This window comes from Notamacropus eugenii, chromosome 6 (genome assembly GCF_028372415.1).
Source record: "Notamacropus eugenii isolate mMacEug1 chromosome 6, mMacEug1.pri_v2, whole genome shotgun sequence".
Lineage (NCBI taxonomy): Eukaryota > Metazoa > Chordata > Mammalia > Diprotodontia > Macropodidae > Notamacropus > Notamacropus eugenii.
The window spans coordinates 298817583-298845051 of NC_092877.1; the positions used below are offsets into that span (position 1 = coordinate 298817583).

The 27469-nt window shown below is 36.2% G+C and overlaps 1 protein-coding gene and 1 pseudogene across 2 annotated transcripts in view; both read left to right on the plus strand.

The window, feature by feature from the left end:
* On the plus strand, window positions 1–26091 carry LOC140509622 (casein kinase II subunit beta pseudogene; annotated as a pseudogene).
* Window positions 1–27469, plus strand: part of BMPR2 (bone morphogenetic protein receptor type 2) — a 225700-nt gene that overhangs the window by 142151 nt on the left and 56080 nt on the right. The gene's annotated exons all lie outside the window — the stretch shown is intronic.

Below are 27469 nucleotides of genomic sequence, written 5' to 3' on the forward strand. Positions count from 1 at the left end.
TGGGGAAGGGGAGAGATGGAGAGAAAATTTGGAACTCAAATCTTGTGAACATGAATGTTGAAAACTAAAAATAAATAAATTTTAAAAAAGAAAAAGCAAAATGCCAAACCTCCTACTCTATGCTTGATAAGTACAGGGAAATAAAGTGTCATCTTCAGTGGATACGCAAGTATCTACAGATTACAGGCATTCCATGATATACATACATACATATATAATATATAGCATCTATTTAAACATTTTTTCAATAATATATATTGAGAACCATAAAGTATTAGGTTAATAGGAGACTCTTTGAATAGCAAGCTGGCAAGGTGCCCTGAGGGCCAGACAGCAAGCAGCATTTGCCAGGTAAGTCCAACCACCACTGTCTTGACCACTACCTCCTCTGGCATCCTTGTAGAGGTAGAGCAGGACCCAGAGCCTAACAGCCTCAAGATTTGCAGTCTCTACCCCCAGGTCACTGGTCCTGATTCCAGCCCAGCCCTTACAGTCAGCATTGAGGGCAGCAACACTTTGGGAAAATATTAATAATAATATTATATCGCACTTTAATGTTTGCAAAGTACTTCCCATGTTATCTCACTTGTTGTTCACAACAACACTTTGAGGTAGATACTATTATTATCCACATTTTAGATATGAGGAAACTGAGGCTCACAGAAGTTAACTGATTTGCCCATAGTCTTAAAACTAATAGGTGTCCTGTCGTGACTACTAACTGCTGAATAATTTCCACCAATAGGCAAGTAAGTCTCCAAATGCTGGGAACAGCAGTGCTGCACATACCAGCCATCCCAATAGTAACCTGGCCCTCCTAACCATTGCCCAGGACAGCAGCACCTGGGAAATGCTGCCTGCTCACTCTCAAGTGTTACAGCCCTGGTCACTTTAACAGCTAGAGCTACTGAAGAACTGGAAAAGAAAGCTCTTGCCACCAAAGTTCTCTATCAGATGGTTCAACATCAGAAATGAATATGATTTTGTCAGTGGAAATAGTATTAAAAAAGATTCATTACCATCTGTTTTGTTTCTTCACTCTAAGGACATTCAGCTTTCCCATCTAACTTATAGTTGAAATTTCCTATATGTATTTTCTCCTCCTCCTATTAAAATGTGATCTTGAAAGCACTTACCTTTCTGTTTGTATCCCCAACCCTTAGCACAATACTTTGCATATGATAAATGGTTTTTTAATTCATTTATGCGTTAAGGATTCTAGATAGATATAATAGTGCTGCTTTTCCTAAAACAAGGTCATTTCTCATTCATCAGAATATTTCTCTTTAGCCACCCAAAAAACTCTTTAGTAGTTTTGAGGGAGGTGAATGATGCCTTTGATTGTGTAAGAGTGTGTAAGATTGTGTAAGAGTGATTATTGATTACCCCATGATAACATTAGAATAGTCTTTTTTCTAACAGTATATTGTTTAGAAATCTAAAGATAAGTAGGAATATATTAAAAAATACATTTTCATTGCCCCTTGCTTATCATTTGTAACAGTAAACTAGATGTAGTTGTTGTAGATTGATGCCTTAATAACTTTTGCCTTCTCAATCAGTGAGATCATGAACTATGCCAAGGGATCACAAAATATGACAGTGATTGAGAAATCCTCCAAGCATCCAGTTCAGCACATTTTTAGTAAGTACCTCCTATGTATTGGTTGCTGTGCTAGGGATACAAAGACAACAGTGTAACAGTCCCTGCTCTCAAGGAGATTACATTTTATTGGAGGAGTTGGGGGAGACATTAACATGCAAAGCAATGTAGGGAGCAAGGGAAGGACCATAGCAACTAGAGGGCTCAGAATAGTCCTCATGTAATTTTCATGTACTTTATCTGAACCTTGAAAGCAGTTAGAGATTTTAAAAGGCAAAGGTGAAGAGTAAGCACATTCTGTTCACAAGTATGGAGGCAGGAGACAAGGAATATGAGATTGGAGATATTGATGTGTGTCCTGGCCTCAAGATAATACTAATTGTAGCTCATGTTTATATAGTACTCTATCATTTTCCCTGACCTGACTTGTCCCCTGGGCCCAGATGGCTCTGAAGGAGAGAGTGAGGCTGGTGATTTTGCACAGCCCTGCCTCACTGAAATTCATTTCACTTGCAAGTCAAGATATCACCTTCCTAATGTCATTGGTCCTTCTTGAGAATGAAGCACAAACAGCAGTCTGTGGTTTACAAAATACAGTTTTCACAACAACTCTTTTTCTTTTTTTTAAATTTATTTTTAGTTTTTGACATTCATTTCCACAAAATTTTGAGTTCCAAATTTACTCTCCATCTCTCCCCTCCCCTACCCCAAAACACCATGCATTCTGATTGCCCCTTCCCCCAATCTGTCCTCCCTTCTATCACACTCCTCCCTTCCCTTATCCCCATTGTGTCTCTTTTCTTGTATGGCAAGATAGATTTCTATACTCCATTACCTGTATTTCTTATTTCCCAGTTATATGCAAAAACAATTCTCAACATTCGTTTCTAATACTTTGAATTCCAACTTTTCTCCCTTCCTCCCTCCCCACCAATCCCCATGGAGAAGGCAAACAATTCAATATAGGCTGTATATGTGTAGTCACAACAACTCTTTAAGATAGATAATAAAAACATAGTAATCCCAAATTTACAGATGAGGAAGTTGAGGTCAAGAGATTCACTGAGTTTCCCAGTCATATTGCTGGGATTTCAAACACAGGTGTTCTGGCATCAGGTTCAGTCAGTGTTCTTTCTACTTCATCTCTTTAATTCTTAGAATTCCATGATAGTGGAATGTCAGGTTTCTGACATTTAAGTTATACAACTATCCAGATGGTTTATCCTGTCCAGTCCAGTAGTCACTGTCTATTCATAATCATGGCTTTAGCATCCTTACTAGTCACTTCTTCCTTTGGTTTTTCCTCCCACTTCTGCTGCCTTGAGGACTAAAAACAACTAGGTGAACAGAGAAATTTTAGTTCATCTTTTTTCAGTAAATTAAAGTTCTTTTTAAAAAATATTTATTTATTTTAGTTTTCAACATTCAGTTCTCTAAAATTTTGAGTTCTAAATTTTCTCCCCCTCTCTCTACTCCTCTTTTCTCAAGACCATGTGCAATCTACTATAAGCTATACATTTATAATCATCTTAAACTTATTTCCACATTAGTCATATTGTAAAGAGAATTAGAGCTAAAGGGAAGAATCACAAGAAAGAAGAAACAAGAGAGAGAAAGAGAGGGAGAGAGAATGAATAATACTCTTCAGTCTACATTCAGACTCCACAGTTCTTTCTCTGAATGTGGATAGTATTTTCCATCATAAGTCTTTTGGAATTGTCTTAGATCCTGAATTGTGGAGACGAGTTAAGTTGCTGTTACTGTGTACACATTTTAAGTTCTTTAAGGTCATTGTGACTCTGTGGCAGCTAGGTGGATAGAGCACCAGCACTGGAGTCAGGAGAACTTGAGTTCAAATTTGGCCTTAGACATTTATAAGCTGTGTGGCCATGGGTACATTTAACCCTGATTGCCGCCACCTCCTATTTCTGGCATGATTTAATGATTTACTTAAAATTACACATTGATAACTTATATAAAGCAGTTGACCTAATATTTCTCATGACTGCTTTTGTTTTTCTCTAGTGACTAAAGGAAACCTAGCTTTTCAGGCCTAATTGTATATACTATGATAAAAGAGCCATGGTTTCATTAGTGTTGATACTTTGTCAACTCTCTACCATCACAGATTAAAAGATTTCTGCCCTTTAGTAGATATTGTCTGAGTTTCTAAGACTAAATATCACCACCTACTTATTAACTTTTATAAGACTCTCTGAATTTAGCTAGACTTACCCAAAGATAAGAAATTTCCATCTCAAGGTCCATACTTGAAGCCTTCCTAGCTTTCAAAAGTAGAAGGTTTCCAAGCTTGACCTCAAAAAATATCATAGAAAATGCACCTCCTTCGTAGGTTCTGTGAAGAGGATGGAGCACTATGGATATGGAATGTTGCATGGCTGTGAGATACGATCCATGTATTTTACTAAAGTGTTGTTTTAAAATCTTTGTTATGAGGAAATTCTTACTGGGTAAGGGAGAGAAGAGGCGCATTTGAACATGAATGCTGTATAAAAAGCCAGCAGCATGCATAAAACTTGAAAAGAAGACACAAGTTCTCTTCTACTGCCCAGTGAGACTTCAAAGACCTATTTCTTGAACCAAATAAGCTTAAAACCACTGTTCCTGCGGTCTCTGGAGTATTCATCCCATTGGTTTAATTTTTTATATTAACTTTCTAATTCAGAAGGTAACCAGCATTTAAAACAACAGGCCTAATGTTTGAAAGATGTTTTACTATGCTTAAAATAAAAGTATCACTGAAAGTCCTCATGTTATGATTCTTCAGCCCACTGCAATGTTGCTTTTCTGGTATATCATTCAGTTCAATTAATTATGTCTATAACACTGCCAAGTGCCAAGTATTCAGAAAAGTCATGAAAGTATATAGTTTTTAAGTGTATCATGTGTCTCTGTGTCTGTGTCTGTTCATTCCTGTCTTGGCTTGTTCCATACAGCAAGGTATATATAGCATCAGCCTGAGGAATGGTGCAACTATTGCCATAGTAGATATCTCTTACTGTAGTTTCCAGCCATGTGAAGAAATTCCATATATTATATTTGCTAGGCATTCAGTAAATGCTTGTTGAATACATGAATAAATAAATGAATGCTATGGTATGAGCTGTACTTGGGGAAAGCATCCTCCATTAAAAGCCAGTAGCTCATTAAGGTATTAAGAGATAGCAACATTTGATATTAGCATTACATGTTATAGAATGTGAATTGTCATGTTGCTATGGTAACAAAACTTTTAACATTTCACCATTGAACAAAAGAAATGTCTTCCCTTATTTTATTTTTTATTAGCATTGGCACAGACATGGAACATCTTTCCTTTAATTTAAGCTCTTTATGTTAGAGTTTTAAAGTATTACTACTATCAAACAGTACAACCTTTTCCCTGTTGAGAATTTTAAGAAGGCTTAAATTTTGTTTTTAAAAGCCATTTTTGAGGGGAGTGTTTTAAAGGAATCTTCAGCTGCAAACAGACTGGTAAATTTGTATGAAATACACTAACTCTCCTAAAATACAAAAGTAGATAATGTGAAAATCTATTTAATAAGAATGTATGTGTGGAGCCCATATAAGATTGCATGCCATCTTGGGGAAGGAGGGGGGAAAAAGAAGGAGAAAATTTAAAATTTATGGAAATGATTGTTAAAAATTGAAAACAAACAAATCATTAAAAAAAAGAACACCAACAACATACTAAAAAATAATTACAAAAGTAGAATGTTACTTAAAGCACCCCAAACTGGGGAGTAAGAGAGAATGAGGCATCAAGGATGCCATTTAGGTTGTGACCCTGAGTGACTGAGAGGATGGTAGTGCCCTTAATGATAATAAGAAAATTAGCACGAGGGAAGGGCTTAAGGGCCAAGATAATGCATTTCGTTTTGGGCATGTTGAGTTTAAGATGTATTTTGGACATTCACTTAGAGATACCTAATAGGTAGTTGGAAATAAAAGTAAGGAGAGATGTTAAAATTGGATAAGGAGATCTAGGAATCATAAGCATAGAGATGATAATTTTATCCACGTGGATCTGATGAGGTCACCAAGTGAAAAAAATAGAGAGAGAGAAGGGAAGATGGCCCAGGACAGAGCATTGCAGGACATCTGCTTTCAGCGGGCATGACCTGAATGAGCATCCAATGGAAAAGGATGAGGAGTTAGGAGAACCAGCAGAGAACAGCATCATGAAAACAGGGAGAAGAGGATATCATGGAAAGGATTAATGACAATGTCAGAAACTACAGAGAGTTCGAGAAGGAAGATTGAGAAAAAGCCATTAGATTTGAGGATTAAGAGATCATTGGGGTGGTCGGGTCTGCGGCCTTTGCTGTGCAGCTGTGCTGCTGCTGCCGCTGCCCGTAGAAGCAACTTCTCCCTCTCCCTCCCCAACCCCAGCCCGGTAGCTGACATAAAGATGAGTAGCTTGGAGGAAGTGTCATGGATCTCATGGTCCTGTGGGCTTTGAGGCAATAAATTCTTCTGTGAGGTGGATGAAGACTATATCCAAGACAAGTTCAACCTCACAGGGCTCAATGAACAGGTACCCCACTATAGGCAGGCACTAGACATGATCCTCGACTTGGAACCTGATGAGGAATTGGAAGACAACCCTAACAAGAGTGACCTGATCGAGCAGGCAACCGAGATGCTGTATGGAATGATTCATGCCCGCTATATCCTCACAAACCGTGATATCACCCAGATGTTGGAAAAATACCAGCAGGGAGACTTTGGCTATTATCCCCATGTATATTGTGAAAACCAGCCCATGTTGCCCATTTGACTATCAGATATACCAGGTGAGGCCATGATGAAGCTGTACTGCCCCAAGTGCATGAATGTTTACACCCCAAAGTCGTCCAGGCACCACCACACAGATGATGCTTACTTTGGCACTGGCTTTCCTCACATGCTCTTCATGGTGCGTCCTGAGTACAGGCCCAAACGGCCTGCCAACCAGTTTGTGCCCAGGCTGCATGGCTTCAAGATCCACCCTATGGCCTATCAACTGTAGCTTCAGGCAGCCAGCAACTTCAAGAGCCCTGTCAAGACCATCCGCTGAATTGTGTCCTCCCCTCCCCCCCAACACCTCAGGCTGTGTCACCGTTCCCCCTCCCCCCAGTACACATGCACCTTTCCTGAACCCCTAATGGTTTTTAGTTTAAATTAAGAAGTCATTATTGTGGTGGTGTGGTGGGAGTAAGAAATAAAGTGGAGGAAAAGGAAAAAAAAAAAGATCATTGGTAACTGGTCAGAATAGTTTCAGTTGAATGATGAGGTCAGAAGCCAGAATGCAAAGAGTTAAGAAGAGAATGAGAAACGAGGAAGCGGAGGCACTGATTGTAGATGACCTTCTCAAGGACTTTTGCCATGATAGGAAGAGAGATAAAGATAATTAGTGGGGGTGGACAGGGTGTTTGGAAGTTGAGGGAAGGAATAGGAGTAGGAAAGCAACTAGTAGACAGGAAGTTGAAAATTAATGAGAGTGGGGATGATAGAGTAGATCTTCTAGAAAAGTTTGGCATCTTCATGTGAGATTTTAAATTAAAGGAATTAAAACTAAATCTACAGGCACAGAAAAGGATAAATTGGAAGTGAAGTGGTCCTTGGAATAAGGATTTAAAGAGTAGGGTAGTCATTAAGGAAAACATGTGCCTTTAAGGTTATTGCTAAATATTTTTGTACTTCATAAAAGGTTTATTTATGTCTTTGACAACATAATTTTTCCTAAAGAAATAATTATTTTAATTAGAGGGCAATTGATTATTAATTTTTATGATCAAAGTATTCAGTAGATTAATTACTATGTAATTATAGGCATTTATAATATCAGTTATGTTTTTTTGTAGACTCCTTTGAGTCTACATTGCATTATCTATATAGTGAAGAAAGCATGGATTTAGGTATTTTTTTAGAAATTTGTAAGGGAAATGACAGATGTTGGAGAGGATGTGGGGAAATTGAGACATTAATCCACTGTTGGTGGAATTATGAAGTGATCCTACCATTCTGGAGAGTAATTTGTAGCTATGCTCAAAGAGCTATGAAACTGCATACCCTTTGATCTAGCAATACCACTACTAGATATCAAAGAGATTTAAAAAAGGAAAAGGACTTATATGCACAAAATATTTATAGCAGCTCTTTTTGTGGTGGCAAAGAATTGGAAATTGAGGGAATGCCCATCATTTGGAGAATCATTGCACAAGTTGTGATATATGATTGTGATGGAATACTATTGTGTTATAAGAAAAGATCAACAGGTGAATTTCAGAAAAACCTGGGAAGACATGTGAACTGATGCAAAGTGAAGTGAGCAGAACCAGGAGACCACTGTACACAATAACAGTATTTTAATGATGATCTACTGTGAATGACTTGGTTATTCTGATCAATACAATGATCCAAAACAATTCCATAGGACTTATGATGAAAAATGCTGTCTACCTCAAGAGGAAGAACTGATGGAGTCTTGAATGCAAATTGAAGCATATTTTTTTCACTTTATTTTCCTTTCTGTTTCTTTTTTTGCAACATGGTTAATATGGAAATATGTTTTACATGATTTCACATGTATAGAAAGAATCTTTCTGGCACTCATTGTTACCTTTTTTCAGATACCTGACTACTATGCTCATTTATCTACACTATTGTTAGATATTTCATAGGCAAAAATGTGTACTGTCACAAATCTTTCCATTTTGGGTTAGGAGGTCTTAGTTTGTGGTCATTTCAAACTAGCCTATCTCCGTTTTCAATCATATATTTTCATTAGTACCTTTTATTTTAGGATCATAGATTTGGGCCTAGAAGGGACCCTAGAGTGGTGAATCATTTGCTTAAAACATTTTTCAGATGAAACTACAGACCAGAGAAGGTCATACAGGCAATAAGGAGCAGAGCAGAGATTCAAACCCAGGTCTTCTGATTCCAAAATCTTTGAAGATCCAATGAAATCTAACTTCTTTGAGGGCAGGGACTTTCCTCACTTCTGTATTTGTATCCCTGTGACTGACACTTAATATATATGTAAGTAGTCCCTTAATATATGTTTGTTGGTTGGTTGATTGTTATGGTTCATGATCACCAAAAAAGGATTACTTTAAGATATTGATATGTATCTGTGTTTTTAAGGCGGGCTTTGGGGATCATTAAAAGTGTTGTGCATTCTTTGAAATGTAGTCCAGCTTATTCCCTTCTTATTGTAATTATTAATAACAATAATAACAATTATTATATCTAGTATTTGTATAGTCTTTAAAGTTTTCACATTATCACATTTGATTCTCACAGTAATTATTTGAGGCAGGTATTATTATTATCCCCATTTAAAGATTACAAAACTGAGGTTCCAAGATGTTAAATGACTTGCCCTGAATCACACAGCTAGTGTCTTAAGGCCAAATTTGAATTTGAGTCTCCTTAATTCCAAGTCCAGAACTCTTACCCACTCTAGCTGCAGTTCATTACTGAACTTAGTTTTATTACCCATCTGTATTTTTTGGTTCAAGATATATGAACTGATAGGTATTATATATAGAACATGCTTAATGAATGTTTGTGTGAGGGAAGAAGATAATAATGATTGTTAAGATGATTCTTATGAAATATTAAAACTAAGCTACAGTGCATTAAAATGTGTATTTGAAACCAAACAGTATATAAATTAGTGGGTTTTAGCAGATGAATCACAGATTGTGTTCTAAATGTTGCTGGATTTCTTGCTCTTCTGACCTGATGAACCCACTAATATTCTATTCTCTTCTGAGTCCTTTTACCTTCTCTTCTTTCTTGCCTCTACTAAGTCCTTATTCAAACACTATAGTCTATGTTAATGCTTCAGCCACTAGCTGAATACAGTCCTCAGTGGGTATGAAAGCTATAAGGTTACTTGCTTCCCTGCTATCTTCACTCAATTTTTCTTACTAACAAAATTAAGTAGTTTAAAATACCAAAGAAAAGTGTTTTGCTGTTGACTTGAGCAGTCACATACTTTTGCATAAGGCCTTTGTGAAGCTTAAAATGTATTTTTTATAGGGGTACTCTACTTATTATTGTAATCAAGTCACAGTCTCAGTCCGTAGGACTCATAAACAACCCCATATTAAAAAAGTTTGGCCAGGAAAAAAAGACAATCCAACTAATATTTACCAAGCTCCTACAAGAAGACAGAATATCATGGGAAAGATCAATTAAAATTTCCATCTTCTCTTTGGAAAGTGTTTTGGAGGTTGTAATTATATGCAAGTTTTCTGTAATGAACAGAATTCATTGCTTTAATTTTTTGTAGACAGTTTTTCTGATATTGACTTACTGAGAGGTTAAGATCTTGTGTGTGAGTTCTGAGCATATTTGTTGTCACTTAGACCTATAAAAGAATTACTTGACAAAATATTTTTGTCAGACATTAAATTTCTTTTCTATTAGGGTTATTGTGAATTTTGTTTAAAATCTTTTGATTTGGGTTTTATTTTAAATGTCATATACATCAGTCAGATTTGCGTCTTCCTTATATGAATTGTACTTCCTTACCTGAACAGGGCTATTGGAGTTTTCCATCAAGCATTTTCTGTAGATAATTTTTTATTATGTTCTGAAGCTGTTATCAGAATGGAATTCATTGTCATGACAGAGGAAAAAAATATTTTGGAATTATATTTTGTATAGTCATCTTTATACTTTAAATAGAATTCAAAATAAACTAGTAAAGTATATAGATTTAATTTTTATTCTTAAGTTCTGACTGTATCTGCTAAAGTATGCATTTGTATCTGCAGAAATCCCGATTTTATACCCAAAGTTAAAGTGATATTTTTGTCTCAGGAAAATACAGTATTATTTACTTGGACAGATTTTGTTGAATGTCAGTTAAAAACATGTATAGGCTTGTTTCCTTTATCTATCACCAATCACATAATAAATGTTTTTTTAGAAACTTTAAAGATATTTAAAATTAAATATTTACATTAGCTGAAAGGTAGCTTTCACAGCTTTTCATAATTTTTATAACTTTACCAAATTCCAGCCTTCTTCCTCACTACCTCTCCCATTTGTCAGTCGTCTTCCTCTTTTATTATAGTATTTGGATTTTTCTTGATTGAATCCAAAAACTTTTATGATGACTTTTATGAAGTAGGAAAAATGTTTAACATAAGGAAAGCTTCATTTGAAGTAGTTCAGATAAATGCTTGATGTTTTGGTCCTGGCAAAAAGGACAAAAGGCAATAAATCTGGTATTTTTAACATGTCCTTTTTTTTTTTTTTAAGCATATTAAATCTCAGAGTTATTTTCAACTCGTTCTTGGTATAGTTGAATTTTCAAACAGATTAGATAAGATCTACATTGTGTATTTCTCTTGTCTTTTAAAATATTTACTCAACACATTGATATTTAAGTAGATTGGATAGTCCTAAGTAAGTATACTTAGTAAAAAATTTAACAATCTGAATGATTTCTTTGGGGAATTAATTTTACCCTGATTGTGTATTAATTATTTTTACTTTACATGCCTTCCCTTAATTTTATTGAAGTATTATTGCTTTTTTAAAAGACCGCTAATCCTTAATTTACCTTTCTGCAAGGGACTATGAAAGGATTAGAAGCCTGTGCTGGTGTGTTATATTTAAACTGTTCCTTTGCTGCTAACTGCACACGCAACAATGTTGTTCTTTCTTTGACACAGACCCAGACAAAGGCTGAGTGTAGCAAGGAAGCAGACTGCATGCCTCCAGTCAAGGCCCCGGCCTGGCTCCAGGATTTGTAAACAGAAACATCCCAGGCTCCAATAAGGCAGACAGCGGTTCCCTGTCTGATCTGCATGCAGGAAGCACTTGCTTGTACAAGCTCAGCCATCACACACAAGAACGCATAACAGCATTTTAAATTTGGCTGGGTATTTAGCTGAAAAAAATTAATGGAGGGGAAGAAGAGGGTTTATAAGAGCTAGGAGACCAGGATAATTTAATGGATAGCATATATAGATTTTGTGACATTCAGAGGAGGACGCTTTTAAAGTCATACTGCGATTACTTGTATAGAGCTCTCCATTTAAAGTTCTTTTTATTGCACATATACATGAATACACAGTGAATTATATTTGCTGGCAGTTTTTCTGAGGTTTCATTTTTAGATTCATTTGACAAATACTAGAAAATTAATCCAGTGAATGTTTAGTCATTGAAATAAAATAAATTAATAAAATTTTAAACAAAATTTTAAATGATGTTATTTCCCAGTATTTCCAGCTATCTTCTCTCACACACATGTTCTTTTTTAAAACATAGCATTAATAAGATTAGAGGTTACCTAATTTATTCATTTTTTAAAAATACTGTAATTTTTCAAAATTAAGTACTCGTAGTAAGATATCTGGAAACATAAGTTAGAACTGGAGGGTACCTTAGAAGTCAACTGGTGCAGTTTCTTGTGTCATCATTTGATAGTAGATCTGCCTGAGGGCCCACAGACCTAGGTTCTGCAGCTGCACATTTCTTTCTACCACAGTGCATTATTTCCTTTTTCTGAATTTTTGTGACACTCCAAACTTCCTGTCACATCATTTGAGTCAGTATTAGAGTACATCTGAAGAAAGATTTTGATTTATCTTGTTATATAGATATAGTAGCTATGGTATTTGTGTGCTTTTATCACAGCAATTACTGTTTAACAATTCATTGCCACTGCTGCACTGCTCAAATGTACACTGAACACCAGCTGTCTATACACTGTTTAACTACTTCATACTTGATATGATGAATGTAATTTCATAATTTATTTAGCCTATGATTCATCATTTTATGGTCCTCAATCTTTTGTGATTGAAATATGTTTATCATAATGATTACTGACTTAGTTTGTTAATTTTCTTTTTCCCAAAATATTAAAATTTTCAGATCATTTTGATGGTTTATGGGGACAAAGGGATAGACTGTTTGAAATAGAAACTGTACAAGAACATCTAGAATGTAGGATCACTGTAGCCATATGTTAACTATCGCATGTTACTTTTCTAGCAATTAAATATTTATTGTTAACATAAGCAGTACTTATTAGCTTAACTTTGAGGCTGAGGTCATCTATTTGGAAATCTTATTGAATGGTTCCTAACATAGCACATCCTGAAGAGCGTTTAAAATCGTTTTGATTTTTATCTATCAGTATGCAAGCCTGAATGCTGAATGTATGCTTTCTGGGTTTTTTTTTCTTTTATCATTCCAATTCTCTAGTAGGCAGCAAAAAAAAAAAAATCCATTTGGAATAGTTGAGTTCTTCTTTATGCCTCTCAATTTACATTGAATTCTGACACATGAAAGGTAGCCCACAAGGAGATGTGTAGAATAATTTACATATGGACCTATTTTGAACATTTCTGGATTCCATAGCATAATACAGTCATTGGTGAGACAACATGGGGCAGTAGAAAAAACACTAAATTTTGAATCAAAAGAACTTACTTTCAAATTCTGTTTCTGCTGCCTGCTATTTGTGTAACTATGGATTTAAACTCTCTGGGACTCACTTTCCTCATGTCTGAGTCAAAGGGACCAGAGTCCTAAGGCCTCCTATGGTTCTAAATGCTATGATGTATATTCATAATTATGCTACTAAAGCATTTGATAAATTTTAAATGATGTTCAGTGTATTCATGAGAAAGCAAGACAGGGTTTAATATATTTTAAGAGAGATGATCTCTATCTAAAATAAGATTTTTTTTGGTGCTCATAATGATAAAGCATCAGCTACTTGAAAATTCTCATTATTAGTTACTTCCCAAAGGCATATATATTGTGCTTTTAAGTTGGAAAAGCACTTTACAAAGATTATCTCATTTTATCCTCATAACAACCCTAAGAAGTAGATGCTGTTATTATCTTCATTTTACAGATGAGGAAACTGAGGTAGAAAGAGATCCAACCATTTGCCCAGGGTCACATAGCTAGAAAATGCCTAAGTTCAGATCTGTAGTCAGGTTTTCTTACTACCAGGTCCAGCACCCTCCCCGTTGAACCACCGAGCTGTTTTTTTGAAAGGAGGGGGACAGTGATCATTTTGGTTTTAGACATTTTGATTTTGAACTGAAAGTTGTTAATACAAAAGAAAATGTTCAGTTGACCATGGAAATGTAGAACTGGGACTCAGAGGAAGTATTGAAGATAAAGATGGAGATTTTAGAATCATTGCTATGCATTGTAGATGTATGGATCACAATATAGCTTATGGGTGAGACAAGAGTTTTGACTTAGTTTACATGTTTATTGTATGCCCATGACAAATAATCTGTTCCTCATGTTCTCTTTAATTATTATTTTTATAAAACAGAATTTTTAAAAAATAAGTCTCTAATAGCTGATTTTTAAGGGAAAATTTAAATGTTCAGCATTCCTGCTTAAGAAATATTAACATGATATACCATTATCAGGATTTACTTAAGGCATATAAGGAAAATTTTAAACTTCTTAAATCAATTATTACCAGTTCTCCCTCACTCAAAATAAAGTGAAGTGCAAGTTATGTCATCATTTCTCTGATGTCATGGTCTTTGGCAACAAAGGATGAACACAACAACAACTATAAATACACAAAAGAAATTTTCAAAAGTGCATTTTATGCCACATATGCACTTGTAGTCAACTCCTGGTTATCTGTGTATAGATAAATGCAAATACTGGAATCCACTGCATTTTGGAACCAAGTCCTAGAGTCTCTAACTCCCTGTATGAGGCTTCTGACAGATAAACTGGAGGGAACTCTACCTAGAGAAATAGGTGTGTTCATCTTCCCCAAGTTTCATTGTATACGAGTAGCTTGCTATGATAAGAGTGCTGGACCTGAGGTCTGACAGACCTGAATTCCAATCCAGCCTGAGGCATTTACCGTGTGATCCTTGGTAAGTCACCAAGAGGTGGCAACAGTAGCAACAGCTGTCACTAACAGTATTAACAAGTTTATTTCTTTTTTCTGATGTTTCTGGGTTTTCTTCTCACTCCTGATAGCTCCTTGAGAAGTTAGACTCTAAGTAGGTTGGTAGGAAAGAAGCAGAAATAGTGGCTGTTCATGTTTATCTTTAGAGTCAAAATCTGGATGATTGGTGCTAATAGGGAAGGATAGACAGTGGGAAGCTTTGAATAATCCTTTAAAGTAATGGAATCACTGACCTGAACCAAACTGCAGGAGACAGTTTAATAATAATGATATTAATAGTTAAAAATTTTTATAGCTCTTAAAGGTTTACAAAGTGCTTTACAAGTATTGTTTCATTTTTTCCTCACAACCACCTTGGGAAATAGGTGCTACTATTACTTTTATTTTATAGATGAGGCAACTGATGCAGACAGAAGTTAAGTGACTAGCCCAGGATCACACAGGAGTAATCTCCAAACAAGTCTTTTATTCTTCTTTAATTGATGTTCTATCTTATTCCTTAGCCGTTTTCTTCTCAAGGTTCCTGAGCGTTCTCCCTTTTAGCATATGACATTGTACCCTATTATCCTTCTTGAATGAGGTTTGAGAGATCCCAGAGTGCAATACAAAAATGAGGCCACAGTCTCTCTTAGGTGCTGCTTATGGTTCCTGAGGGCTCTTCTGTCACAGAGAAGTAGGGTCGTCCTCATGCTCTCTGTCTCCTGTTTAGTTATAGTCTTCCCTTCTGCATAGATCCAACAGATATACTATCCCATGCTCTCCTAATTTGCCTATGGTTCCACTCTTTATTTGTAAATCATGTACGCATTTTGACCTTATCTTGGTATACAGAATGATATGTTGATCTTATACCTAGTTTCTACCATACTCTTTTTCCAGTTTTATCATATATTTACTAGCTGTGTGACCCCAGACAAATCACTTAGCCTCCCTTTGCCTCCATTTCCTCAACTGAAAAATGGGGATAATAGCAGCATTTAGCTGGCAGGGTTGTGTAGAAGATCAAGAGAGACAATATTGGGGTTTTTTAATGAAAGTAGGAAAAAAATTGCATGGTTGTCTCTATTTGCACACCTTGATTATGTAAGATGATTTTCCTTAACCTCCTTTCCTTCCACTCCCCCCCTCCATTGTATTCTTCCCTGTCTTCTCTTAAGATTGTTAAGCCAAACAAATAAATTAATAAATTTTGGGGAAAAACGGTTGTTAAGCTGTAACAGACTCACTACCTGTCTTTCTAATTAAATTCTCTTTATGAACCCTGATGATAAGAAGATTGATAGTGAACATATGTATCTCCCCATATTAGAAAGTAATTAGTTTATCCTTGTTAGTACCTTGTGATCATTCATGTTTACTTTTTAATGTTTCTTTTAATTCCTGTATTTGAACATCAAAGTTTCTAAACAGCTCTGATTTTTTCATCAGATATGTTTAGAAGTCCTCCATTTCAGTAAGGTTCATTCTCTACGCATAGATTATGCTCAGTTTTTTTATGTAAGTTATTATTATTAAGCTATACTCTTTGATCTCTAGAATACAGTTTTCCAGACTTTCCACTCTTTTATAGTTGTAGCTGTTAAATCTTATGTGATCTTAACTGGCTCCTAAGTACTTGAATTCTTTCTTTCTAGCTGCTTGCAGTATTTTTCTTTTGTCCTAGTATTTCTGGGCTCTTTCTGTCATATTCCTAGAAGTTTTGATTTTGGAGTTGCTTTACAGTTTCTTGAAATAGGATGTTTAGGCTCCATTGCTTGTTAATTTTTTTCTCCTCAATCTGTTTTCCAGGTAGTTGTTTTTGCTTTGGGATGCTTTATATTGTCTTCTATCTTTTCAGCTTTTTGCCTTTGTTATAATATTTGTCTTGTGAAGTCATTGGCATCTGTTTGATCCATTCTAATAGACAGACAGATGCTTGGGCAAGGTTTTCTAGCTCTTGTACCGAGCTGTTTATTAATTCCTTTCTAATTCTTTCTTCCATAGCTCTCATTTCTTTTCCCTCAGCACCCTCATTTCATTTATAAAAGCATTTCCTCTGCAGGTTTCAGATTAGGTTAGAAGCTGAAACAAGGACCTCACCTTTGTATTTGGTTATGAGTCACACCACTGCTGTTTGCTGCTTCCTTCTCTGCTAGTACACTACCTAGGACCTAGCAGCTGCTTCTCTCTCTAAACTGTGACTTGGAACCAGTTGGCATCTGTTCCTATCCCAGTGTACTGTATAGAGCTGGGGGTGCTTCAGTCTGGGTTGGGGACCTCCTCTTGCCCTGGTGCACAGCTTCCCTCTGAGTGCTCTGCATCCAGCTCACTCCTGGTCAGACTCCATCCCCAGTGTGCGCAGGCCTCTCCTGTCTCCCTGTGCTGACCTGGGCTGGAAAAGTAACTCACTCTAACTTTTTCTGTGTTAAGATTCTGGTTGGTGCATTTTCTGGATCTGTTTGGAAGAGTTCTTAGAGGTTGGGGGTAGCTCCTGCTGTACTGCTTCCTGCTGTTCCAACATCTTGGCTCCCTGTTATCTCTCTAATTGCCAAATGTGATAGTCTTTTTTGTCTTCATCTTTGCTTTTTCCGTGGTCTAATCCATCTTAATGTCTTTACACCTGCCCTCTTCTCCTGAATACTTACTCTCCTGGGTCTCTTCCTACCTGTCTCACTGTTTCTTTTCAGTCTCCTTTGCTGAATTTATGGTTCTTACAGCATAGGGATAATTAAACCCATGGGAAATGATGAAGTCACTGAGAGTGTAGTAAGAGAAGACAGGGGCCCCTGAAAATAGATATGTAGATATCAGGTAATACCACAGAAGTCCATGTTGGAGATTTTATTGTTTGTTGTTTTAGTTGTTATTTGTAGTAATTTTAGTTCAGCCCAGTGATTTCAGGGGAGGGATGGCAAGTGGGAGGAAAGGGATGGAGAACTAACTCCCTGGTGGCTGCAGATGAGAGTTTTAGAGAGTTGCCTAGAGCCAGGACTTGCCTGTGGTTGCAGAGGAGGTCGGTTTCTGGCTCTGAAACTGGCCTACCTTCCATCCCAGGGGTCCTGCAGCCATAGCTCTCAGGCTGGTTTGTGTTCTGTTTCTAAACTGAACCAGTGATTTCCTTAGTATAGGAAGTTCCTAGTGAGGATCTTCTCTACCAATAGAAATAAGAACTTTCTCTGCAGTTATTAAAAATCCCAAGTATGTGGACTCTGTCGGTACATGAGAATAAATGATAACATGAAATGTGTGAAAAGCAGAAAATTAGGTAACATACATACTGATAACAGCTACATAAAATGCTGTTATATACATAAAACTTGGAAAAGAATCTAGAATAATGTGAATAGTTTAATAATCATTTAACTTTTATATCAAGTTACTTAGGTTCCTAAAGCAAAAAAAATTCTGTTACTACTATGTAAGATGAATCTGAATATTAAATAATGAGTTAAATGCCATGATTTGTTTGGAAACCTCAGCCACAAGTGTAAATTTCTTAAATGATTTTTCCTTACCTCTCAAATCATGCATTAAAGTATACTTGATAATACAGAGAAACGAATCCTGGATATCCATGTAATAGCCCACTACTCACCCTGGGACCACATATTAAGACTATTGGCAAGAAAAAAATGAGCTGAAGAGAATATCTGGCTATTTTGACCTACAGTATTTGTCAAACTTTTCTTTAAAAGTTTATATGAATGTATTATCTGTTTTTATGCAGTACTATCCAATTAGGCATTTAATCCCTGTTCTGTCATCAGCAACAGCAGCATGCTTAAAACCATTTTAAGGAATCTGAATTTAAATAATGTAGATATTTTGTAGGAATGACTGTTAATTTTACCCCAAAAAATTAACCAGTAAAAGAGAATTTGATTTGCACATTTTCTTGCATCTTAGATTTTTATTCATTCCACATATGATTATATTCTATGTGGTATAATGGAAAGAGCAGAGTATTTGGAATCAGAGGAAGCATCAGACTCCAGCAGTGCTCCTTACTGCCGGTGTGACCTTGGACTAGTTGCTTTACCTTTCTGAGGTTCCTTCCTTTACACCAATAACTTAATCTTTCCTAAAGCAGAAGTCTTACCTTGACGTTCCCTTGCTTTAAAAACAGACTACCTTTGCAGTCTTGTTTCACATTATTTTACTCCATGCATTTTAAGTTTATTCATTCAGCTAGCCCTTATCAACCACCAGTTCTGTGCAGGACAGTGTCATAGATGCTATGGAGTAAAAGATAAAAACCAGTCCCTTGCCCTCATGAAATGTCTATTCTAACAAACTGTATTACCAGTGTTCCCAGCTAGGGAATTTCCCCTCATACACTGGTACTGTCCATCACCTCACCTACTGTATACTCCCCTCTCTCATTTTGACCTTTCAGTTATTGACAAGCACTTATTAAGCACCTCCTGTGTACTTAAAAGGTCCTGGGGGTATGAAAACAAAAGCAGAATAGTTCTTGTCCCAGAGTAAATTAAATTTTAAAGAGAAGAGAATATGTATTTTGTGTGAATTTATGCAAAGTGGATACATGGTAATCATTAGGCAGAAAAAAACTGGCAGCTTGGTGGGGGGATCTTCTGTAGCATGGAGTGCTTTATCTGAGGCTTGAAGGAAATCCAGGCTCCCAAGGTGCAGAGGTGAAAAGACAGCATTCCAGACAATGGGAACAACCAGTAAAAAGGCAGAACAGGAATGTGCGTGTGGGCTGTCAGATCTCTCAGAATCCTTTTCTTTCTTTGAACTCAGATCGATTGTTACTTCCTTCATGTGGCCTTTCTTATTTATGCCTAACTGCATACATGTAACCCTTGAAGGATGAGGATATATGCTCTCTTTCCCTCTCTCTCTCCGTTCCCCCTCTGCTTTCTCTCATATCCAGCTCTGTGTCTCTCAGTAATTTTCTCTCTCATTTCTGTACCCCTAATACTCAGCACATAGTAGGCATTTAAATGATGGTTAAATTGAATTCACAGAATCACAAATTTTTAGAGTTCAAAAGAACCATCGAGGGCATCATACAAAAAGAATGTCATGTTAATATACCATGCTCCCAGGTGTTTCTTCCAGCCTCTACTTGAAGATCTCCAGTACGAGGGATCACCTCCCAAGGCAGCCCATTCAGTCTTGGGGGATTTACAAACCTCAAAATACTATATAAATATTGGTTGTTATTGATAGCAATGATTCTTAAGCCCAGGTATTTTTAGGCAGTTGTCATTTTAGGTGGTAGTCATTTTTACTTTAGTTTGTCCTGTGTGACAATTCTATGAAAGGAAATAGTAGTTCTCCTTATTAAAAAATTATTTCATTAAAAAAATTCCCTTTAGTTCTTCACTTTTCAGAGTATGCACTATTCCTGGCATAGTGGAAAGAGCACTGTTATTTCCTAAAGTCTTAAGATTCTCAGGACATCCCTCCTTGACCTGTTTTCCAGGTCATTTGTGGTCTATACCTTAAATTTTGTTGTTTTTAAATCTTTTGATTTTGTTTTAACATTTCTTTTTGTCTCATGGAGTCCTTACTTGATGTTTGGCCCATTCTAATTTTCAGGGAGTTCAATTCTTGGGTGAGGTTTATTCCCTTCTTTTTAAAAATATTAATTCTCCTTGTCATTCTTTCTTCTGTAGTATTTCCTTTAATGTGAAATTTTATAAAAGGTCTAAAGAGTATCAGGAAGAAATGAAATAAGACGTGTCATTCATTTCGTCTAGACACTCTTGTGGTCCTTATAGCCAGGGCCTTTTTATCTGTGAGGCTATCTTTGGACTTAAGTAGCTACTTTCTTCTTCTGAGTCTACTTCTTGGGTTTCTCTCCAGTCAGTTGTATTGCTTCATTCTAATCAGTATTTTCTTCTCTTTAGGCATATCTCCAGCCTAAGTTTCTGGACTGAGACTTTGTGCTTGAGTCAGACTTTGTTCCTTCTTAATTCCTGGAGGTTGTCAGCAGGCCCTGCTTGGTCCTGAATGTGCAAAAACTAGGCCCCTCCTCCTATAGGAATTCCTATTTTGGCTCAGTCTCCTGGTTGTTAAACTTGTGTTTTGCCTGTGGCTCCTTCTCTGGCTCCTACTTGCATAAGTCCAAACCCAGATTTGGCTCCATCCCTTGTTATGAGCTTTTCAGGCCCCAACTAGATGTTGTTAGACTGGTAATAGACTTTCTGAAAGACCCTGGGTGCTTTGCCTGCCAGATGTTGCCCTGGCCCTTTCTTCTGTTGTGCTAGGGCATAGACTGCCTGGGCACTGCTGCTTGGGAGCTACTCTGACCTTGTCTCCTGCTCTGTCTCAGGCTGAGCTGCCTGAGCCCTGCTGAGACTGTTCTGCTATAACTGGGGCAGCATTGTTGGAGGACTGCCTGCCTTGTCTGCACTAAGAGCTTCCCCAGGATCCTGGCAATCTTTTTGTAGAGTCCTAGACTACATGAAGGGTATCAGAGCTTGTTTTCTTTATCATTGTTCCTTCTAATACATTTTTCTAGCTTTCCTTGAATATTTGTAGGATCTGCCATCTTCCTCTGTGAGCTGTAGATTTGGAGTCAGAAAGGTTTAAATCCCAACTCTTCCAGCTATATGACCTTAGTTTAAGTTAGTCTTTTGTTGTTTGGTCATGTCCAACTCTTCAGGACCCCATGGACCATAGCACACCAGGCTCTCCCTTCTATCCTCTGCTATCTCTTGAAATCTGTTGAAGTTCATGTTTGTTGTTTCCATGGTACTATCTGTCTGTTTCATTCTCTACTGTCCCCTTCTCCTTTTACCTTCAGTCTTTCCCAACATCAGGGTCTTTTTCAGTGAGTCCCCTCTTCTTATTATGTGACCAAAGTATTTACTCTTCAACTTCAGAATTTGACATTCCAGTGAATAGCCAGAACTAATTTCTTTAAATATTGACTGATTTGATCTCCTTGGAGTCCAAGGGAATCCTAAAAGTCTTCTTCAGCACCACAACTTGAAGGTGTCTCACACCCATACATTGCTCCTGGAAAAACCATAGTTTAGACTGTACAGGCCTTTGTGGGCAAGGTGATGTCTCTGCTTTTTAGTATGCTGTCCAGATTTGTCCCAACTTTCCTTCCAAGCAGCAAGCGTCTTTTAATTTCACATCTGCAGTCACCATCTGCAGTGATTTTTGAGCCCAAGAATATAAAATCTGATGCTTCCATTTTTTTCTCCCTTTGTTTGCCAGATACTCAAATGGGAGATGGAATATCCCATGGGAGAAACAGCCAAAAGACTAGTCTGGTCTGACCCTAGATTGTGGATAATAGCACATTGTTTGTATAATAAGGCTCAGAATTTAGGTTCAGGTCAGATTGTAAAGGCTGTTTAAGTTTGAGTCAGATTATGTTTTCAGTGACAGAGGAGGGCATATCTGATTCTGAAGGCAATGGGAAGCCAGTGGGATTTGTTAGGTAAGAAAGCAAAATAGTCAGAACTGAATTATTTTGGGAGCTTTGTATAGGATGGATTGTAGTGTTGAGAGGGTTGAGACAAAGAGACCAATTAGGTCAATGAAATGGTCTGAGTGAAAAGTAATGAGTGACTGAAATGAGGTAGTAACAATCTAAATGGAGAGAAGGGACTGATGCAAGCAAGAGCTGTTGTGGAGATAGAACTGACATCTTGTGGTGCTTAGCACAGTGCCTGGCACTTAGTAAGTGCTTAATAAGTGTTTATTTACTGGATCGGATATGTAGCTTGAGGAAGAGTAAAAGGTCAAGGAGAATGAGAGTCTGGGTGGGTAGTGGTACCTATACAGACACTGAGCCATGGTCTTAGTTTCTTATCCCTTCTGCTACTTGCATCTCCTCAATCACATCTTAACCTTGCACAATGTATAACCCTCTCATCAAGGTATGAATCAATTAAATAACTAATGTGAGTACTGTCTTCATTCTCCTATGCCTAAGTTTTCACAGAGAATTTCCTTTTCCCAAGACTAAAAGCCAATCTATTATTATTGTATATTCCAACCATTATTGCATCCTTTATTTCAAAATGTGAACATTTCATCACTTAGAGTGATTTGCCCATGTGAATATAATTGAAGTGACTACTATTCTATGAACAGATCTTTCTCACCAGTATTCACATAAAGATTGTCCTTGGATTTGCAGCAGCAGCTGTTCGTTGAAGAGCTTGTTTGCTGTTTTCCTATTAAACTGGTAGTCAGACCCAAACATCCATTCACAGAGCATCTTTTACTTCCTTTTTGTCTCCCTGTTAGAATATTCTCTCTACTGTTGTGGTTTCCAGAGGCCCAGAAGCTATTCCAGTGCATTTAACTGTGCTTCAGAGAAACCTTTAAATAGTTCATTTTCCCTCCTGTTTTCCTAATTCAGTTTACCCTAAAGAAATTATTTGAGTGTTCATTTTCTTTGTGTATCTAGCTAGTGGAATTATAATGTGAGAAACATTATTAATCCAGTTATTTGTCTTATTATTTAGTGCTCAGAGGCGTTATGAGCAAAGAAAGGACAGATTGTTCTTTGTACTTTTGGTGATCGTTTTTTGCTTGGTATACAGAATCATTGAATTTTTGAGCTACGCAGGACCTTTAGAGGTCATCTAGTCCATTTCTGTCATTTTACAAATTAAGAAACTGAGGTTGAAAGATAAGTTTTTTACCCAAGGTCATAAAGCTGAATGAGGCATGATAAAATCAGGATTCAAACATAGATCTGAAAAGAAAGAACATGAAGCCAAAATTGTCTAATTCAAAAAAATACATGGATAAATCAGTTTTGTTTCTCATTGTTTTCTTTGAATTTTGCAAAGTGATAATGTAACATTTATAGTCATACTAGGGTGCTTCCCAGTAGCTACTGTTAGTATTGAGATACTGTAAAATGTAAGCAGTGTTATCATAGCAATGAAAAACAAACCTTGAATTGTGGTCATTATATTCTCAAGCATAGCACTTAATATTAAGGCACAACAATTACACTTAACTAGTTTTTATATGTGGTGGCATTGAATGAAGATGGTTTATAAAACAAAGCATTACATTTGTTCATATAAATAGGCTTAATGAGTTGGCTTATTTTAAAGCTTTGTGGACTGTATAGGATTATACTCCTTGCTATAATTTACATTTAAAGTAAAAGTATTTGGTTCATATGGTAGAAATAGTTTTATAAAAAAAAAAGTAGGTCTTGTATATAATTTCCTCCTATAAGTGTGGTCTATACAATCTTTTGCTTGCCCTGTTTATTTTTATATATTATTATTTTTTGTATTGAAAGGTTATATTACATGTACGCCCCCATTTAGTTTCAATCTTCTGTCCTTCCTAAAATAGGTCTGTTCCAGGCAAAACATTGAATTACAAGAAGGTTTTGTGTATTTTTGAAATACAACTTAAAACATAGGTTGCTGAAGTGACCCTGATCAAACTATTGTAAGGAAACTAGGCTCTTTTTTTTTTTTTTAAATGACTGAACTGTAAGCTCCATGAAGGCAATCACTGTTATGACTTATCTTAACTTTGGCCTCTCCCTCTCAGCACCTCCCACAGGGCCTGTACACACCGAGCACCTGATAACTGTTGGTTGTGTAAGACTGGATGCCTTTGGCAGATTTATTTCTTCAAGCTATAGAGAAGGTTTAAAATTACTTTTCTCTAACAGATTCAGCAGACTTAAATCTGGAAATTACCTTAGAGATCATTTTCCAGAAGAGGAACTGACCCCAAAGGATGACAAATGACTTTTCTAAGATCAAACAGCTTGTAGTAACAGAGCCAGCACTAGAACCTAGGTCTTCTTACTATATATAAAATATACAGCTTTAAAGTATTATCTTACATCCATCAAATAATTTAAAATAATGGAATCTCTCTCTCTCTCTCTGAGAAATGAAGAGTTTGCATTAAATGAGCACTAAGATTCATTCTTATCTCTAACGGTATCCATTTATCTGACCCAGATCCCTGTTGCAGCCATTTTGCTTGCTTCTAGGTAATTCGTTGTCCTTTCTCAGAGAGTTCAGTACCTGAACAACAGTCTTCCTCTACCCCAAACCCTAGCCTCATACTTGCGGATTTGAATATACATGTTAAAGTCTTTCCCCACCTTTAAAATAAATACTGGTTGGGAGACCAACAAAGATGATGGAGCTGGAGAAAGAAGGATAGCCCAGTTTACCCTACAAATAGGCTATAAAAAAATCTAAAAAGAGCACCAAACTAAGTTCACATGATTGGGATGCTCAAAGTAGAATTCTGTTCAAACAAAAAATGATTGGTGGAGTGGATATCACTTGAGAGTCACTTTCATCTGAAAGTGAATCATCATTTGAACCTCACTGTTCAAAATAGGATAGAACACACATGCAATTTGTGTAGAAATAGATTGAACTCAACAGAGAAAAAGGAAGGAACAGGGAGGAGGGAGCAGTTCAAAGTGGGAAACTGTGAAGAGCAATTTAAAAGTGAAGAAAGAAAATATAAGAACCTGCGATTGGTGTCTGTGTGAGGGGAAGAGAAAAGGAGCCAGGGAGCATCAAGCATACTCCCACCACCCTCTTCATCATTGTAAAGAAGAGGCAAGGGAGCGGAGAGAGGAAATCACAGAGATGAGATAGAGAATAGGATGGAGGGAAATAGACAATTAATTATCATAACTGTAAATGTGAATGAGATGAACTCATTTGTAAAACAAAAGAGAATAGCAGAATAAATTAAAAATCAGAATGCAGCAGCTCTCTGTTTACCAAAAAACACACGTGATACATGAAGACTATTAGCTTTGAAATAAAGGAGGAAAATCTAGGATGGTTCTGCTGAACTAAAAAAATTAGGATTAGCAATCATGATCTCAGATAAGGAAACAGCAAAATTATAATTGATTAAAAAAGGTAAGCAAGGAAACTACATTTTATTGAAAGGTACTATAGACAGCGAGTTTATGTCAATACTATACAAATGCACCAAACAGTTAAGCATCTAAATATTTAAAATAGAAACTAAGCAAGTTATTCAGAGAAATAGTCAAATTATAATGGTTGGTTACTTCAGTGTACGCCTTTCAAAAACAGACTGATTTAACAAAAATAAGAAAGATAAGTGACTGAATAGAATTTTTAAAATAAAAGCTCTCTGACAGTAATTAAATGGAAATAGAAAGGAGTGTATGTATGTGTATATATATATGTATATGTATATATATACACATACTCCTTTGTGATGTGTATATATGTATGTATATATACACACATATACACATGTACACATGTGCAGTATGTATGTTACCTTTACCAAAATTGGCCGTGTATTTGAGTATAAAAACCTCACAAACAATTGCAGAAAAGCAGAAATATTAGATATTCCCTTTGACCACAATGAAATAAAAATTACATTTGGTAAAGAACTGTGGAAGAAAGGATTAAAATTTAATTGAAGAATAAGTAACTTAATCTAAAAGAACTGGTAAATCGAACAAATCATAGAAACAATAGACAATTTCAGTAAAGAAAATCACAGCAATGAGACAACATGCAAAAATGTGGGGATTTCAGCCAAAGCAGTCCTTGGGGGAAAAATCAAAACCAAATTAACAGTTTCATAAATGAAAGAAAAAAATTCACAATAAATGAAGAAGAATTAGAGGGAATAGTTAGAGACTTTTTTTTTGCCCAATTATATGCCAGTGCAATCAATAACATAAATGAAGTGGTTTAATATTTACAAAAATAATAAAATGTGTAGATTAATAGAACAAGAAATAGAGAATTTAAATGACTTAATCTCAGAAAAAAGAAATTAAATAAGTCACAAATTTGCTTCCAACAGAAAAAAAAGGACCAGGGCCAGAACATCTATTAGATGTTCAAAGAATAATTTCAGTATAACAAAAATTGTTGCAAAAACAAGAAATTTCATCAAGTCACTTTTCTAATACAAGTATTGTCTTGATAACTAAACCACAGAAAGTCAAACCAGAATTAGAAAACTATAGAGCAAGAGTCAGCCATTGACTCCAGAAGATCCATAGGGAAACTGAAATTTATTTTGCTTGACTATATATATTTGTTAAAAATGTTTTGTTTTTCTTTTTTTCACAATGGGGAAGGGAAGGTGGGAGGGAGAAAATAAATAGTTTTTTGCGAACTTTAAAAAATTAAGTTATTTTGAATTTTTTATAGTTGTGAGCTTTTTAAAAATTGATAATCGTATTTTAATATTATTGGTTTACTTTGTAATCCTATTGATTTTATTTTATGCATTTAAAAATATGATTCTGGGGGGACGATGGAAGGGAGGGCAATGGGAGGAGGGAGAAATTTGAAGTCAACACTCTTGAGGAGGGACAGTATCAAAAGAGAGAATAGAAGCAATGGGGGGCAGGATAGGATGGAGGGAAATATATTAGTCTTACACAACACGACTATTATGGAAGTCATTTGCAAAACTACACAGATATGGCCTATGTTGAATTGCTTGCCTTCCCAACGGGGATGGGTGGGGAGGGAGGGAGGAAGAGAAGTTGGAACACAAAGTTTTAAGAACAACTGTCGAGTTCTGTTCTTGCTACTAGGAAATAAGAAATACAGGTAATGGGGTATAGAAAGTTATCTGACCCTTCAGGACAAAAGAGAAGATGGGGACAAGGGAAGGGAGGGATGATAGAAGAGAGGGCAGATTGGTGATAGGGGTAATTAGAATGCTCGGTGTTTTGGGGTGGGGGGAGGGGAAAAATGGGGAGAAAGTTTGGAACCCAAAATTTTGTGAAAATGAATGTTAAAAGTTAAACAAATAAATTAAAATTTTAAAAAAAGAGGAAAAAAAAATATGATTCTGGGAAGGGACCTATAGTTTTCACCAAACTCCCAATGATGTCCATGTCACAGAAAAAAAGTTAAGAACCCTTTCTTTAGAGATTTGAACTTTGTGAGTAGTGTTTTTCCTGTAATGCCTATAAGATACAATTATTG